This window comes from Pinus tabuliformis, chromosome 7 (genome assembly GCF_031772625.1).
Source record: "Pinus tabuliformis cultivar Carrire ecotype Pingquan chromosome 7, CPIR1, whole genome shotgun sequence".
In the NCBI taxonomy this organism is placed as follows: domain Eukaryota; kingdom Viridiplantae; phylum Streptophyta; class Pinopsida; order Pinales; family Pinaceae; genus Pinus; species Pinus tabuliformis.
Window position 1 is genome coordinate 149481372 of NC_142293.1, and position 19883 is coordinate 149501254.

Here is a 19883-nt window from a genome sequence, read left to right on the forward strand (position 1 = left end):
ATTTAATCTTGGCATATTAGTAGATAGGTAGAGAAATAAAAAGGAGCTCATCAGTTTAATCTGATCCCTTGGAAGAAAAAATGGACCCAATAAAGTGAAGAAAAAATGTTAGGGTAAGTAAAAGGGTAAGTAGAAGAAAGGTTGCAAAAATAAAATCTATTTGAGGCATAAGCACATCTATCATGTTTAATCATGTGTTTCAGTGTGTAGGAGTAGTTATGAAAAAAAAGGATGCTCATAAGTTCATTTGTTAACTTCCCCCATTCCATTTCACCTCTCACTGCATACTTAACTAATTTCTCCTTTTGCCACTTCATTTCTTATGTAAACCCCTTGTCCCTTCATTTTTTACCCTTCCCCCCTTGGTTTCACACATTCCCTAGCCAATTACCATCCAAGTTCATTCCCCTACCCAAAAATCCCTTTTTCCCTAGTGTGAAACCTTTTTCCCCATGCAAAAATCATTTTTCCTTTATTAATTTTCGTAAAAACCTTAAAAAACCCACTAAAACCTCTTATCCTAACTATTTTCCCCCTCTCGCATTACTTTACTAACCCCGCAAATTCACTTTTCCCCATTATACTCCATAAACCCGCATTACAAAATAGCCGCGCAATTATACATTGATTAATTACATTTAAAGTGTAATTAAACCCTGGGCCCCGCTAAATCTCTCCCCCATCTCCCGCCATTGTTATAGACATATTTGGGCACATCAACCCCAAAATTATATGTCAATAAACTAAGGCTCATCAACCCCTAAAAGAGTTGTTTCATACCCTAAAAGAACATATTCATCTAATTACATCATTCCCCAAAAGTTCCATTTGAGAAACCATCCAGAAATTGACTAAACTGAACCATATTGACTGCTCCACTGGCAAAGTGTGATGCATACTGAATGGTACACTGCCAGGGTGTGATGCATACTATTTAGGTCTTCTATAGAGTGTGATGGGTGATGATGGACAAATTTCCGGGACAGTTTGCTAAGTGGATGCTCATGCAATCTTCTAGAAACTTCTCATGTGCCACTTGCCTCTTTGAATTTGCCCAAGGATGAATAAGGGATATTAAACCTTCAGTTATCCCTTCTCAAGTGGAACCAATTGTAACAAGTGGAATGACACTAATCAAACCCTATGTATGACTCACACCCTTGCACACATCTATAAATGGATCCCTCATCTAAGAGATCTCGAGGCTGGAATATTGTGAACTGCAAGGAAGTGTTGATAGTTTGTAATTGAGGAAAGAGCATTGTACTGTTGGTGTGATCTTGCTATTTCATGAGGTGAAGAGGGATTGAAAATGGGAGGATGATGCTGGATCAGACAACTAGGTTGTAATTCTCCCTTCTATTAATAAAGTTCTTCAAGTTTTCTTCCATAAGATTGTGCAATTGTGAATGTTATCATTTGTGAATGCTATCATTTGTTCATTATATATTTGATTCTGTAATGTTTATGTTGTAATAGATCACGATGCTTTGACGGTTCTCTATTGTTGTATTTGTATAGGTACTCTCCAAGTGTGTTAAGTATGGGGAGGAGTTGCGGGTTATGTCAAAGGGGAGAGAGATCAAGCAAGGGATTAAGCAAAAGTTCCAGGTTGGTTTCATTATCTTTCTCTTATCTGTTACACATAGAAGAAATCGTTGAACTGCTTTAAACTATTGTTTCTAGGGTAGTTGCCAAACCTAGAGGGCTAGTCGTTCGACAAGACACTAGTTTTCCCATAAACAAATTGGTGACTCCGCTGGGGAACGAATAGATGTTTGTTTGTTGTTATTTTTTGTTTTATAAACTATAGACATCAGCTAGGTAGCCTTCGAACTGCTCTTTCTTTGCAATACATAGTAGATGAATGTTGCTTTAGTCAATCTCTGGTTTAGTTTATGAATTAAACATTTGACTTACATGCACATCTAGATGCCCTTTTGGTAGCTCAGTAACCTCTCAATACATTCCTTTATACTTTTCTCTTTATTGTCCATCAAAGCTCAGTGTAACTCATTGAAAATAGCTGCACATCTGAGCCAAAACCCACTTCAGTTGCGCTCCCTGGACCATCGCACTGTCTTCCACTGTAACCCAATATGCATCGCACCTCCCGAGTGTAGTAGCTGCGATGCATCACTGTTTCTGTGAAGCCCAAGTGCGATGACTGGTTGAATTCTTGTTCCATTCTAGAAATTAAGGGTTTTTTACCTTGTTTTCAGTTTTGTTTAGTTGTTTTGCTGCTTATGAACAATGCCTCTTTACTGAAGCCTACTTGCATCACATAGATTATCCTACATTAGATTAGGATTAGTAAATGTTTTTGTGTATTTTTTCATCATTTACAATCCCTTGTCGAAAAGTTGTTTAAATCGATCTGTCGCTTTGGTACAAAAAGTGTCGTAATTGTCGTTTTGTGTCGAAAAGAGAAGTGTCGTGAATTCTTCCTTCCTTTGATAGTCAATTGAACTTTTCTTCATGTATTTGGTTTGAATTATTTTTATTCGAAGTGTCGAAAGCATTTTTATTCAAAATTGAAAAGTTTCATGGAGTCTTCCTTTCTCTTTTGAAGAAGAAATTGTCGAAATGTCATTTTGAGTAAAATATTTCTGATCTTTGCTACATTTAGTTTTCCTTTTTGGCATTTTTCACATTAAGGAGAATGAAAATAAATACATGCATTTTCATTTAGCATTTTTTAGTTTGTGTGCGAAAAATGATTTAGGAAAATGCACTAGTGTGTGCTCTTTGCTCTTTGTTTGAAAGAATTGTAATCTTTTTTCCCTAGTAGCTAGGATTTTCATTGCTCAAAATAAACAAAGATTGTTTATCATTGTAGATTGTATTTTAGGAATTTCAAATCAACATCACGTGGTGAACCATTGAAAGGAAAACTCTAAACAAGATCAACTTTAAAATAAATTTCAATGAACCTAACAACGCTTTGGAACTTAACGCAACATATCTAGAGGTCTAGGCTAGAGACGTGTTCCGGCGTCATTAAAACTAGTAACTATCATCTTCATTGAAGGTTGGGTGATTCCTCCTCCTTGATACGACAAGTGCTAGCACGAACTTGTGCTCCCCGTACCGTCGCATATATATTGGGAGACCACAATAGGCTTAAATCCTTTATCCATAGGAAGCTGAGTCTGCCACCTTATTGATCGCAATGCACTGAACACAGCATTCGGGAAGATTGATTGTCGTACATAAGTCCTTGGTAATTTCTCTCTAATTTATCACCAAGTTGTATATTGCAGTTTTTCGATTGGTTTGGTAATCCCTCTGTCTAGATTTTCTAGAGTAGTCACTTTCGTTCCTTTTCGACTCTTTAAAAGAAAAGGTCCATCTGAGCACTTGTCCTTTCAGGCACATTAAAAATCGAAGGAGACTAGAGTCATCTTTAGCTTTTTCTCGACTCTTAAAAACTGAAAAAGAAAAGTTGTGTCAAAGCGTCATTAAAATTAATTGAATTCAAATAACATCCCTATTCTTTAGTTGATATTAGGTTGAGACATATGACGACGAATCTGGAGTCCACTGGTCAAGGAATCCCTTTTGAGGGGAATCCTAGTCCTTTTTCCTCTAGGGGAAATATCGGTGCTCCTTATATGGCTACATTGTCCCTTCCAGGAATTACCATTGGCCTGCCAGTATGGCTATTTTCAACCTTTGTGGCTCAAAATGGTGTCATTTCTCCACAAGTGAATACACCTCCAGTTGATCCTGAAGTTGACCCTTCACCTTCTTCCTTGTTTTTTTCTCCCTCCCCTTCTTCCTCTTCGCTTGATGAAAGTAGTGATACTTGTAACCAATTGGCTGAGAAGAAGAAGAAAGGGAAGGAGAAGAAGAAGAAGCCAATTCAGCAAGGGGGCAACCAAGCAACCATAGTTTTGAACGCATCATCTGGTGAATATCCGTGCATCAAAGTTCCCAAACACAAATTTCCATGCTAATCGTACCTTTCTCGAAGAGAGTGGAAATGATATCGTTCAAATTCTCTTTGTTACTTTGGATCCTAACAAACTTGGGGGCAACCCGCTTGTTCCATCTAGACAGGAGGAAAACCCTCCAGTTCTTGTGACTCAAGGGGTTAGTCCTCCCGTTTCTTCGATACCCCCTCCAAGTAGTCTAGTCACTTCCTTTGATTGGAATCGACTAGCAAGATCCCGCCTTCCTTCTTATGTACCTTTCCAGATCATAGTACAAGTTTGTAAAATTATCGTGTCCGACACTATTATAGATGAAGGTGCATCAGTGAGTATCCTTTCCTCAACTACTTGGAAAGCACTCGGTTCGCCATCGCTTATGCCTGTTACACAGAATCTGTTAGGCTTTAACAAAGGAACCAGTCGACCGTTAGGGATCCTTCCCAAGTTATCGATCACTTTGGGAGGGAAAACCATTCATATGAACATGATGATAGTCCCAGGACCGTTAGATTAAAATTTACTTCTTGGGCGTGACTATGTTTATAACATGGAGGCTATTGTTTCAACACTCTTCCGAGTGATGCATTTCCCGTATGAAGGCAGTATAGTCATCGTTGACCAGCTTTCATTTCCAGGTACAAACATATCTCTGAGTCAATCATCATCCCTAAATGGTCCATTTACATCAATGGTGTTGGTCAGGTAAATCCCCTCTGCGGACAGAGGCGATCCCACTAGCCTATAACAGAACTAGCCACAAACAAACCACGCTGCTACGCAAGTTCCTAGTTATGCATCAAAGGTGAATCAAGAAGACTAACCTGGAGTCCAACGCTATGATTGAAGCAGAGTTGATATCCTCGCTCCCTTGCTCCAACAGATCACAAACGAACACCTGCACATGCAAAGGAAGAGACAGATACCAACATAAAAACTACCAAGGCACAACTATATTTCAGTCAGAAAGGAAATAAATCAACACATCACCATGATAGATAATGAGATTGGAACTATAATAGCAGTCGCTCATTAATTAATAATAAACAAGAAAAGTTACAACCATTGTTTTGACGTTGACCCTTCTCCTGGCTGGGCGAGTAACTATATGTGTCTTGCCATGCATCTCCTCTCCGGCAGCATAACCTCTCTAGCACTCACTAGCACTCCTCCAAGAACTCAAGAACTCAACATCTAACACTCCATGACCAATAATCATCACTACTATCACTCAATCACTAGCACTAACACTCTAACACTAGCCCTCTAACACTAGCTTGTCCAATGCATAATGACAAGCTTATATAGATGAAGAAGGGAGGAGGATACGATGAACCGGGACACCTTTTGTGGATTAGCATTATCCTCAAAAAGCCATAAAGATGGATAAAGCTCGACAAAAGACTGATTTTTTATCCTCAGAAAAGCTCCATGTAATGAAGGAAAAAACAGTCGGACGTGCGTTAAGGCAAAAAGCACGACTAAATTTGGTTGGCGCGACTGTTGTTCTAAGGCAGAGCGCCAATGGTCGCGCCCTCTTTTGAGGATCTCCATCATTGGCGCGGGTAGGATACTGTGGACTTGTGCCAATGGAAAAAGAGCACTTTTCAGGGATAATCTGCGGAAGGTGTCTTCAGGGAACATGGAGTACATACTCAGGGGAACATAATGCAAGTGTTTTTAGACTTTGTCACTTCTTATAACTCCCGGGATGAGTCCTCCAAGGTATGACAAGAGGAGTAACAGGGATGGTGACAAATTACTGTGTAACAGATGCCCCCTAAAGCATGAAGTCCGAGAGGTGGAGAGGGGTGAAATGCTTTACAAGAACACACAAGAACACATAAGAGCACATATAGTTACTGCCGCCGAGGAGCTGTATTAAGAGACATGACTGATAGTTCAATTACATGATGTACTTGGTATGGTCGCAGCCATCCATAAGAGAGTACATAAATAATCTGGATCCATAGTATGGATGCAGCCATCTGGTTAGGATCAATAAACTGACTCAGGTATGGTCGCAGCCATCCAGTGAATGAGTCAAGTATCAAGAATCACGCCTGGATTACAACAGACACAATCCAGGGTCTTGCGCTCCAACTCGACCCGAACAAGAGTACAAGTCCAAGCATGTGAATATATGAGCTGAAGTCGAACATGCATGAACATCGTCTGATTACCAGTCAATAATGGAAACTGTTAACAGACGTGAGAGGTACCACCAATAATGACAATGGCCCTCAAGGTACTATAGGTACAATCTACGGCATGTGAATCAATGATCTGAAGTCGAACACCCATAGAATCATTCGATCGAAGGCCAATGATGAAAACCTCACGTCGAACACGAAGAACCTGCCATTGAGGCATGCAGGCTCCAAGGCACCGGAAAGGAGTCTCTAGATCAACTTCTTGGATAATGAGTTGAAGTCGACAGGAAGTGACCTTGATCGAAGGTGGGCCATAATGTTTCCCACATCATCGACACGAGACAGAGAGATGAAGTTGTGAATCAAGATTGTGCGAACTATCAGAGGGAGGTTGTTTTGCAGAGGTCAACTTCTCTTGAACATATCGGCGGCACATTAACGGAATTGGCAGTATTTGACATCAATGTATCAAAGGTCATGATGACGAGGCAATGAGTGAATGAGAGGTCAAATAGGGTACCCAAGTCCATGGAAGCAAGTGAAAGATATGAGATGAAATATCCCCACCCCGGACACGAAAGCAAAAAGTGCCATGTTCAAGAGCGACATACTGCCGTTACGGTAATAATTATGGTTCAAAAATTTTCTTTTCCCCCCGCCATTTCTGGCGAGTACCCCAGTTATTTTTAACAAGCTTGATGGGGATAGCATATGCTTGTGTTGTAACAAAATCCGATGTCATTAAGTTTTAACGAGTCTGACAAAGGAAGAACTCGGCGTCTTTACATGTTTAGAGAGTTTGAAAAGACAGCAGAAAAGGAAACTCCAGGGAGGTCCTTTTTCGTAAAGTTGTGTCTCTCAGGCCCGAAAAAGTATAAAATAATACCCGAAAGAACCGCCCGATCATTACGATCGAGGAGTACTTTTCATAATTAGTGATTTTGACCTGAAAAAGTAAAAAAGCGGTCAAAACCACGTCGTTTCGTAACCACTAACGAGTTTGAAACGACAAAAACCCGGTAATCTTTTTATGTTTTAACGATCGACAAAAAGAACTTAAAACGACCGCCCCTTATCACCATTTAACGAGTCAAGAGGGGCGACTCGGCAATCTTTTCCTCTTTAAATGGTCAGAAAAGAGCTGAAAGCGGACCTCCATTTTTATTTTCTTTAACGATTCAAAAAGGGAAAAATACTCGGCAATCTTTTCATATTTTACGAGTCAGAAAAGAGCGTAAAGGCGACTCGTCCTGAAGGAACGAGTGGTATAAGGGATAGTAACTGGTTCCGGTAATGGTGGAACTCACTTAAAACACGTAAAGGTTAAGAGGCTGGCTAATAAAACCACTCATCGCTGCGGTTCCTCAGGAAAGGAGAAACAACCAAGTGAAAGCATATGATCGGCCAAAGAGATGGTGGCGATGGAATGAAACAACCAAGGCTCATCTAGCAGAATTTAGCAGATAAAAGGCAATCACGGGATGTAAATCAGGTATGGGTTCATTTTTACACAAGCTTGAACCATGGAGAACTCTGCTTGGATTCGGTTTCATGTTTACACAAGCTTGAAATGAAAAACTATGCTTGCTATAAATTTGCATGCCCCCAGCATGATAATGCAAATCGAGGTACATGCCCCTCAAGCTTCATGGCATTCACGGAGTGGATGGAATGAAGGTTCACTCTCGAGATCTGTGAAAGACTCGACTTGTATTTTACGAGATCTCAATCAAAAGACTCGATTTGGAAAGGGAGTTGTTTCATTTTTTAATGAGGTTGACACAGTAAAAGAACTATCCTCATAACTCTTGCTTCATTTTTTAACGAGGTCGCCACAAATCAAAACTATCCTCGGTCTTATGTTTATTTTTTAACGAGCATGAACTGTGTGCTAAAACTGCTCGATTATCCAGTCATATGATAAGAATGTCTCACGTAAGATTCCATTTTTTATGGAGCTTGCGCCTTACAAAGTTATGCCCCGAATCCTTTCTTTATGCAAGTTCAGAAACGACTAATCCTACGAGTTTAAAGGGTTAGACCTACAGGTTTAAAGGGAGGACCTAAAAATTTAAAAAATAAATAGCCGCCCCTTGCTTGCACTCAAAAAGGTTTGCATGCCCCCAGGCATAAAATAGAGTTTCGAGGTCTCCCTCTATTCGAACTGACAAAACATTTGTTTTATCAGGAAGGGTTGCCTTTTATTCGAGCTGACAAAACATCTGTTTTATCAGGAAAGGCACTACCTCTTACAGGTTACCCAAAGATTGTTCTGTTGCAAACAACACACTTCTTTGGCGATGTTTACCGAGATAAACAAAGGTGAGTGACCCTGTTCCGTCAAACACATAACTTTGACAAAAGAATCTTATTCTAGAACAACCCTTCTTCCAATCACGGACGGGGTACGGACTAGTCATATTCTCTCGCGGAAACCTACTCTATACCCAAAGTTTTCTCTGCCCGAAGCAGACCAGGATGCATGCCCCCTGGGTTCCAGTTACATCCTTCCGAATTACTCGCGCTCATCGGGAAGAAGGACTGGGGGTGGAGACATTTCAATATCATCTGAGGATGGAATTTCTGAAGGCAAAACCGGGTCACTTGTAATCCGGACCGTTTGACTGTTGTCTGGTTTGGATTCAGATGTAGGATCATCTAGGGTTGGAAATTCTGAAAGCAAAACCGGGTCACTTGTAAGCCGGACCTTTTGACTTTCGTCTGGTTTGGATTCAGGTGTAGGATCATCTAGGGATGGAACTTCTGTAGGCAAAACCGGGTCACTTGTAAGCTGGACCTTTCGAAAGACCGGGTCACTTGTAATCCGGAACTGTGGACTTTCGTTTGGTTTAGACTCAGGTGGTTCATCTTTGATGATCAAGTGGTGCGTAGATGATGAATATAAATCACTCGTTCCGACCAGGGACTGGTCTGGAGCAGGCGGAGCACAGATAGGTTCAGGAAGAGAAAGCTGGACTAAGGAGGAATCATGTTTGATCACTTGGTTAGTGGAGAGATGCTCTGCAGTTGTAAAAAGACGCTGATATCCAGCGGGTAGTTGGGGTAAGGGATCCGACAGACTTGCCAATAGACGGGAAGCTTCATCCATAAGTGGACAAAGGCGAAGGAGATGATTACCTTCACAAAGTCGACAAGGGAAACGAACCTTCCCTTTTCTGTTACCAACTAGTAAGGTATCGTTGATTTGCGACAGTAAGGGTCGAGTCGGGTCACGGGACCATATGTCTAGGATCCTGGGAATGCCAGGACAATCAGAAAGAAAATGGTCCCCTTTGCATAATCGACAAGGAGACCGAAGCTTCCGGGGAGGAGCAGAAGGTGGTTCCACTTCTGATAGCTTCGTGGTAGACACGACCTTTCCCGTAGGAGACTTCTTCTTTTTGGTCTTCTTCTTCTTCTTCTTAGCCACCTGGTTAGTGAAATCCAAGGTTTCACCAGGCGAAGTAGAAGATGAGGACGCAGCAATAGGCGAAGAAGGAAAGGGGTCCACCTTAGAATCAACTTGGTGTTGTTCGGGTGGAGGAGGTGGTGGTGGGACAGGAGTCATCACACTTGAGACCACCGAGTTTGAAAACAACCATACGGGTAAACCAATGGTCAACCCAGGCAAAGACAATGTTGCGATATACTGAACACCAACATTTCCAACAGAAGGAAATGGGCGAGGGTACCCATCAGGAGGAACACCTTGGCCGGTGGGCACCGGAAAGGCTACCATTGAACGAGAAATAACCCTACTCAAGCTAACGCAAACAAAAATCTAATTGGGTAGATGTTATCGTGGCCAATAAATTTTAAGACACTGAACTTAACCTTTTCATTTTTTAAGAGTCGAGAAAAGGATAAAAGATGACTCTAGTCTCCTTCGAATATTTAATGAGCACGAAGTGACAAGACGCTCACAGGCACCTTTTCGTTTAGGGAGTCCGAAAAGGATCAAAAGTGACTGCTCTGGAATTCTAGGTAGAGGGTATGCCAAACTTTTCACAAAACCACAGAATACTTTTTAGGGTATGGGTGGTCAATCTTCGTGAATGCTGTGTTCACTGCATTGCGAATCGTAGGGTGGCTGACACGGCTTCCTATGGATAAAGGCTTTATTCCTATAGGGGTCTCCCAATATATACTCGACGGTACGTGGGAGCACAGTCCGTATTGGCACCTATCGTTTCACCGTGGAGGAATCACCCAACCACTCGACGATAAACTACCAGGTTTAAAGACGTCGGAACACGTCTCTAACCTAGACCTCTAGAGTGTTTGCGTTATGTTCCAATGCGTTGTTATGTTCATTGAGTTCATTTTAAGGTTTATCTTTGATTATGTTTCAGTTTTTTGGTCCTACCGTATGTGATATCTCAAAAACTTTTTACATGCAAACTATATGCCAAAATGAAATCATTTGATTCGATGAATTCTATCTACAGGAGGGTTGAGATCTTTTTCACAAACGAAACGATCACTTCAACAAACAACAAAGACCCTAATGCAGCTAATAACAAGAAACGAAATTTTGTCTTTTTCTTTTTAATAGCAACAAATAACAATAAATGCTAACTACTATGATGCAAGAGATTTTTTATTTTTCTTTCCTTTAAGATGGCATGATGCATGTAAACAAATTCTAAGAGATATGCACAATCCAAGTTCAGTTAATGAAATAGAACCAATTCTGAAACACTAAAATGAACCATGCAAGCAAGGAAAAACACAAAGACTAGTGAACTTTAAAGAGGCTAGAAGTGAAGTATTCAGAGTATAGAAGATCAAGCTTTAACAAATCACTGGATAGGTGCAGAACACAACCAACAAGTTGACTGGATAATCAAGAGATCGAAACTTCCCACAGAAGGCTAGTCATGAAAAGCCCCTAGATATCCTAGGGCTGAGACGAAAATCAATAGAAATGAGCAAACAGCTGAGGGATATAGGCTAAGACCAGTCAAGCAGAGGTTCAACACAGTTCCAGAGGCTAAGAGAGATATATAAAGAGACTGAAAGAGCTTTCCACCCACACACAGGCAAAATTTACAGAGCTGGCGCGACTGTCAGCCTGCAACTTGCGCTACCACAGGATTGGCGCGAGCTGCTGTTGAGCAACATGCGCCAACTGGCGCGACTGTCAAAGAAATAACCGCGCCAATTAGGCTTGCCAACTAGAAAAATAAATGATACTACCTTAGGTCGGGTTGACAGTGCTCAGATGGGTCAAACAGTAAAGAATAATCTCAAAACTGACTCAGGAAGCTCATTCACTCAAGCAAGTAGAAGAAAATTAACATGCAAGACAGAAATCAAATAGTTCCTCCCCAGCGGAGTCGCCAATTTGTTGGTCAGGTAAATCCCCTCTGCGGACAGAGGCGATCCCACTAGCCTATAACAGAACTAGCCACAAACAAACCACGCTGCTACGCAAGTTCCTAGTTATGCATCAAAGGTGAATCAAGAAGACTAACCTGGAGTCCAACGCTATGATTGAAGCAGAGTTGATATCCTCGCTCCCTTGCTCCAACAGATCACAAACGAACACCTGCACATGCAAAGGAAGAGACAGATACCAACATAAAAACTACCAAGGCACAACTATATTTCAGTCAGAAAGGAAATAAATCAACACATCACCATGATAGATAATGAGATTGGAACTATAATAGCAGTCGCTCATTAATTAATAATAAACAGGAAAAGTTACAACCATTGTTCTGACGTTGACCCTTCTCCTGGCTGGGCGAGTAACTATATGTGTCTTGCCATGCATCTCCTCTCCGGCAGCATAACCTCTCTAGCACTCACTAGCACTCCTCCAAGAACTCAAGAAATCAACATCTAACACTCCATGACCAATAATCATCACTACTATCACTCAATCACTAGCACTAACACTCTAACACTAGCCCTCTAACACTAGCTTGTCCAATGCATAATGACAAGCTTATATAGATGAAGAAGGGAGGAGGATACGATGAACCGGGACACCTTTTGCGGATTAGCATTATCCTCAAAAAGCCATAAAGATGGATAAAGCTCGACAAAAGACTGATTTTTTATCCTCAGAAAAGCTCCATGTAATGAAGGAAAAAACAGTCGGACGTGCGTTAAGGCAAAAAGCATGACTAAATTAGGTTGGCGCGACTGTTGTTCTAAGGCAGAGCGCCAATGGTCGCGCCCTCTTTTGAGGATCTCCACCATTGGCGCGGGTAGGATACTGTGGACTTGCGCCAATGGAAAAAGAGCACTTTTCAAGGATAATCTGCGGAAGGTGTCTTCAGGGAACATGGAGTACATACTCAGGGGAACATAATGCAAGTGCTTTTAGACTTTGTCACTTCTTATAACTCCCGGGATGAGTCCTCCAAGGTACGACAAGAGGAGTAACAGGGATGGTGACAAATTACTGTGTAACAAACGGTATCACTTGAACCTTCGTTCCATCCACTCGATAACCATGAGTAGTCTGGTGAATGCAACGAAGCTTAGGGGGCATGCATCCTTGTCTATTCTTGATGAACCTAGTTGTAAAGATAAGTTTCCTTGTAGGTTATGTGATTGGTTTGGCACACCATTCACCTTTGTCTAATTTGGATGAAGCCAAGGAGGTATTTTGCCTATTCTGGATGAAACCGTCCTGCCTAACCACAGTGATTTCCATCTGGTTACAAAAGACTCTCCCTTTCATCATGCTAGGGGCATGCAAACCAACTCAAGCATAGTTTTGTCGTTTCGAGCTTGTGTAAATGAAACTAACTCCAAGAATAGTTCCCCCATGGTTCAAGCTTGTCAAAAAATGGGTTCATTTTCAATTTTTAACCTTTGTGATTGCCATTCTAGTTTTCAGTTGGTTAGTTTTTTAATTTCAAGCTTGTGTAAAAATGAAACCGTATCCAAGCATAGTTCCCCCATGGTTCAAGCTTGTCAAAAAATGACCCCATTAACCTCTGTGATTTCCATTCTATCAGCCTTTTGAACCTTGGTTGTGTGCCTCTCATCACCACCATCCCTTTGGCCGATCATATGCTCTCACTTGGTTGTTTTACCCCTTATGAGGAACAGTTATGATGAGTGGTCTTATTAGCCAGCCTCTTCACATAATTCACCATGTTTTGAGAAGTTCCAAATTCACCAGAACCAGTTTCTATCCAAGACACCACTCGTTCCTCAAAAATCGAGTCTCCTTTAAACCCTTTTTAGACTCGTTAAATATGAAAAGATTATCGAGCGCCGGCCTTTCCAACTCGTTAAAGTGATTGGAAATGTCATCCCTCTGGTATGATTTTATACTTTTTCAAACCCGAGGGATTATCTTACGAAAAAGTCGAGCACTTGTCTTTTTCAGCTCGATAAAGTGATCGGAAAAGTCATCCCTTTGGTATTATTTTATCCTTTTTCGGACCTGAGGGATTATTTTATGAAAAATAACTTATGGAGTTTTCTCTTCGTCCCTTTTCAAACTCTCTAAACATGAAAAGGACCGAGTTATCCTTGTCGTTAAACTTGTTAAAACAATAGCGACAAACTTGTCCATTCTAGAGGAGACCGAGTTTCACTATCGCTAGACTTGTTAAAACATAGTGACAGGTTTGCCCGAAGGGCAAATTATAGAACAAGAATGTTATCCTCCTCAAGCTTGACAAAAAGAAAGAGGTACTGGTCAGCAATGACTGGGGAAAAAGGGGAAAAACTTGAAGAATTTATGGTAGCAGGTTGCTCTTGAACATGACACTTTCACTTCATCGCCATTATTGAGTTGGGTTGGGTTATTCCATTCATCGGTCATCTCACCATTGGTCTTTTATACCATCCATCTTTTGGGGTTAATGCTACCAATTCATCTCAGTGTCGCCGACATGTTCAAGAGAATTCATTCAGTTGAGAAACCACCATCCAGTTAATGTCTCATCCACTACAATACCTCCAACCTTCATTTTTTCATGACCGCCATCCTTGAACCTTGTGTCGTCAGTTCATTTTCACCTCCAGAAATCATTTGCTTTGTTTCATGTCGTAGATGTGGGATACATTAAGGCCCTCCTACGACGAGTCGCTTCTTATCGACATCAGCTCATTATCCAAGAAGTTGACTTAGAAACAACCCTTTCAATGCTTTGAAGCTTACATACATCAATGGCAAGTTTCTCACTTCCAGCGACAGGTTGACATCAATGGCCTTCGACCAAAAGATTTTGAATGGTGTTCGACATCGGATCATATATTCACACCACGTAAATTGTACTATAGTACCTTGAGGGTCATTATCATTATTGGTGATTCCTCTTGCGTCTGTTAATAGCTTACATTATTGGCTGGTAATCAGGCGATGTCTTTCCATGTTCGATTTCAGAACATCTCTTCACATGGATTGACCCGTACATCGAGCGAAGATTGAACGAGTTTGAAGACCCCAAATCTAGTTTCATCTATCTGGGCTGTGATATATTCAGGGATATAAAAACATCAAATGTACAAAGGAGCTGCACAGATTGTCATCCGAACCATGGTTGATGACTCTATATCTGAAGATTCACCAGTCTGCATCTGCAGATGACTATCTGATTTATGTACATGAAATGAATTTATAAAGCTAAGCATGTGAATGCCTACCTCAGCTAGATCATGAAATTTATAGTATGAAGATGTATTGTATTGTAACTTATGCAGGTCACCTTCCAGTTCGAAACTTCGAATCCTCATGATAAAGCATTTCACCCGACATCAATATTTACGACTTCATGCTTTAGGGGGCAACTGTTATAGACATATTTGGGCACATCAACCCCAAAATTATATGTCGATAAACTAAGGCTCATCAACCCCTAAAAGAGTTGTTTCATACCTAAAATAACATAGTCATCTGATTACATCATTCCCCAAAAGTTCCATATGAGAAACCATCCAAAAATTGCCTAAACTGAACCATACTGACTGCTCCACTAGCAAAGTGCGATGTGCGATGCATACTGAATGGTACACTGCCAGGGTGCGATGCATACTATTTAGGCCTTCTATAGGGTGTGATGGGCAAGGATGGACAAATGTCCAGGACAGTTTGCTAAGTGGACACTCTTGCAATCTTCTAGAAACTTCTCTTGTGCCACTTGCCTCTCTAAATTCACCTAAGGATGAATAAGGGATCTTAAACCTTCAGTTATCCCCTCTCAAGTGGAACGAATTGTAACAAGTGGAATGACACTAATCAAACCCTATGGATGACTCACACCCTTGCACACATCTATAAATGGATCCCTCATCTAAGAGATCTCGAGGCTAGAATATTGTGAATTGCAAGGAAGTGTTGATAGTTTGTAATTGAGGAAGGAGCATTGTATTGTTGGTGTGATCTTGCTATTTCATGAGGTGAATAGGGATTGAAGCTGGGAGGATGATGCTGGATCAGACAACTGGGTTGTAATTCTCCCTTCTATTAATAAAGTTCTTCAAGTTTTCTTCCATATGATTGTGCAATTGTGAATGTTATCATTTGTGAATGCTATCATTTGTTCATTATATATCTGATTCTGTAATGTTTATGTTGTAATACATCACGATGCTTTGACGATTCTTTGTTGTTGTATTTGTGTAGGTACTCTCCAAGCGTGTTAAGTACGAGGAGGAATTACGGGTTCTGTCAAAGGGGAGAGAGATCAAGCAAGGGATTAAGCGGAAGTTCCAGGTTGGTTCCATTATCTTTCTCTTATCTGTTACACATAGAAGAAATCATTGAATTGCTTTAAACTGTTGTTTCTAGGGTAGCTGCCAAACCTAGAGGGCTAGTCGTTTGACAAGACACTAGTTTTCCCAGAAACAACCGTGCAACTCCGCCACGCGATGGTTGTTGGATCATGCACCCCCAGATCCTTCAACCCTCACCCATATCGCGCTCGTTCATCTCCCTACCTTTACCAGCCCAAGAGCACGTGATATGGGTGATATTTCTCAGGCCCCCTTGGGTTACGTGGCGGCACCACGTTAAGTCGCGTGCTCTCGGGAAAATACCACCCATCACTCAAAAGCAGTGTGATGGCTCCCTAAACCTCCTCCCCACCCTATGCGAAAACCATCCATTGTTCATAAAAGGTTTCTGCGCCAATTTTCTAACCATTCCCGTTTAAAAACCCTCAGACCCCCATTTTTTCCCTTTTTCACTCATTTTCTCTACAAAAGCATTCTAAGCTCTCCTACACCCCCGAGCTTCTGTAACCGGTTCCGGCAAACAATTCCATCCCAAACACGTTCCGGAAACCTAGTTCAGCCCTCCAGTGCATGATTGAAGTCACAGAAACCTCTATAGCCACCATTCAAAACCATTCTGCAACCTGAACCATAAATTCCAAGTATTTCGACACAGGTCCAAAACGACCCTCTCAAATTCAAAAGTATATAGTAAATTCAAGAAATAACTAATTTAATTTAATAATTTTTTGTTGAATTGAGAGTATTTCCCCTCAAATATCGAAAACCCCTATCATGTAAACTACTAATACCCTATCCATGTACCATAGTTGCCAAGACTCCATTTTCACAAGTTGTATAAGCCCAATTCCCTTATTTTATCACAAAGGTGGCTGCCCCAACCTCTTTGGATGTTAGACCGGTCTCAACCCTCACCTGGACATTGACAATTTGGCCCTGGCACACAGGGATTTCCAAATTAAAGACACAGCCACCCCAGGCCACCTTCTAAGAATCCACTGCTGGGCTAAGGATAGGTTCCTAAACCATGATGATGACATCAACCTTTGGGAATCCAATTTGCCCAAGTATACATTCCTAGAAGTTCACCCATTCCCAGACATAGTACATTTTTGTCATGCCTATTATGTTCCAAGCCACAGGGCTATTAAGGCACCAAGCCATGAGATATTATTCACCATTACTACTGAATCTATCAACCAGATGTTGCAAATCTAGCCTAGTCCTAATCTGACTCCTTTGTCCATTGGAAACCTGTTGGACCTGTACATTGCACTCGACCCACTCAAAATCAAACAAATATTCCAGAATTTCATCATTGAGGAGCGCCATACTCCTAAAGACATTCCACCCTATGCTACCACTATTTTTTCAGAGATTGGCAGGAGAATAATCACCATGCTCTCATGTATCCTAGGATACACATCATATGAGAATGTGTATGAGGTGCCTCCTATTATTATGTATGATTGTGCCCAGTTCATTGCAGACAGAATGCATGGACAGTTCACTAGATTGCCCACTGAAAGAGTTTTAAAATACTCTTCAGTGTTGTTTCATATGTTCATGTATTACCAAACAGATAAGTTCCCTTTGAGGATCCAGAAATTGGACACCAAGGGAAAGGAGAGATCAGGGAAGTGGCCAAAGAACAGGTAATCACTTCGTCCATGAAGGGCATGCCAACAAGCAAAGTGTTGTACCAAACTTTTGAAAACTTGTTTTACCTCTAGCATGAGGTGAAACACATGTTTATTAATAAGCCCACTTTTTCCAAGTATATAAAGGCAGATGAGATATACAAAAAAATGCTCAATATCCAATTACCATATGAAGAAAGATGGGAAAAACTTAATGATTTACTGTAGTAAAAAGACAGTAAATTATAAATCTACAGTAAAAAGTGAAACAGCAAGGTAAAAGGATATTGACAGGTCAGCAGGGTTAAAGTGTATCAGATGAAAGAGTATCAGGTGAAAGGTTAAAGTAAAACAGAACATCCAACGTGAAGACCAAACAGCCAAGCAGCATAAAGGGCAAAAGATCAAAGAGCAAAGCCAATAGAACCTAAATAACAGGGACAGCAAGCAGCAGTTCAATAGTTGTCTCTATCTTCTTGCAAGAAGATATTTCTTTTTTCCTAGATTAGTTCTCAATGCAGTTTGAGATATTTTGTAATTCCTTTTGTATAAATACTTCAAAATTTGAAGTATTATGGTGGATTATTTTACATTTGTAGAGTCATTTTGATCTTAAACCTAAGGGTGATTGTACCATTTTCAAGTCAACAGACTGGAGCAAGTAATAAAATCATTTCGCTACAGGATTCATGAGATGCGCCATTTGCAATGAAGTATCTTCTTTGTGTGATTTTTTTACCTTCTTATGTCACTATTTCATAATCTTAAATGTGTTCTAAATTTGAAAGAATTAACTGGAAATAACACTTAGAATTTATTTAAGTACACTCTGTTTTGCACAGTTAGTCATTTACATGTTTTCCTCTGATACCCGGCTTTGAGAACCCTTAATTGCTCTCCCATCCCGGTTGACTTCTTTCACTCCTTCCAGAGTCCAGCCTAGGGAACCCTTAATTGCTCCATGGATCTGATTTGAAACCCTCCCACCATTTAGCCTTTGAGATCTGTAGTAACTCATCTATCTTGCCCTGTAGACATTGTTTTTAGAATTGAATCCAGTCTTGTTTGTCTGACATCCAACTCCATAGCCCAATGGTAGAAGCAAACCTCTATTCATCTAAGTAAAGTGATCCCACCACCCAATTTCAAAACAAAACCCAAGTGCAAGCAATAACTAGCCTAAAATCATCTTAACTAAAACAAAGTTAAATTATAAAGAGAGAACCCTCTCTGAGCATCAGGAAGGCTAGTTCCTGATCTCCAAAAGCTGTTTGTGGCTACCTTTGACTTTTCTTTCTTCATCGACTTCAAAAGAAATATCAGAGTGATAACATAATGCATGACCAAAAATTCATAATGACCTTCATGAGTTTTGAATGGTTTTTTTGGAATGTCTACAGTCTTCATTATAATTTGATGATATCCTAAATGAAGATCTATCTTGGTGAAGTAAATTGCTCCATGCAATTCATCCAAAAATTCATCAATGCCAGGAAGGGGAAGTTTATCTTTAATATTGAGCTTGTTTAGCTTCCTATAATTCGAACATATACGCCATGATCCATCCTTATTTTTCACAAACACTACTAGAGAAGAGAAATAACTTTGACTAGGTTGAATTATACCAACCTCTAGCATTTTTTGCATCCATATGTTCAAGTTCACTCTTTTGGGCATAGGGATATATGTAAGGCCTGGATTTTGGAGGAACACTTCATGGAATCAATTGAATAGCATGATCATAATGACGAATTGGTGGGAGTCCATTGGTATTCTCAAATACCTTGGAATGATTTTCCAAGACTTTTTATAGATTTAGAGAAATACTTGATTTTGATGTTTGAACCTCCAGTGAGCATAATCATGAAATTACGCTTCGTTGTTATTTCTTCAAAAGCTTTTCCATGCAATTAGAGTTGGTTATATTCCATAGTTTCCTTTTGATACCCCTTAATTCAATTTCCTTTCCTTTCCAAAAAAGTTTCAAGAAAATTTCTTGAAAATTAAAATCTATCGTCCCCAAAGATTGTAACCATTAGACTCCTAGTATAGCATCAACACAACCCATTGGAATAGAAAACATTGGACTATTCAATATATATTCTCTCGTGGTTAGATTGATAGTATGGCACTTTCCAGAGCAATTTATAGTTCCCCCATTTGCAACCATCACTTGACACTCTGGTGTTGGGGATAGAAAGAAATTTAATTCCTTGGCTATCTTACAATGAATAAAATTATGGGTACAAGTAGAATCAATCAACACTATTACCTTTTTCTTCTTGATATATCCTTCTATATTGAGAGTTTGAGGAGTGTTAATTCCAGCCATTTCATTACAAGATATGGTCGGATTCATTTCTTCTTTCTCTGGGGTTGGTTCTTGGTGTATATCCTCTTCTTTTGATGTTTTTTGTTCATTTTCTTCCTCCTCTTCACAATCTATGTAA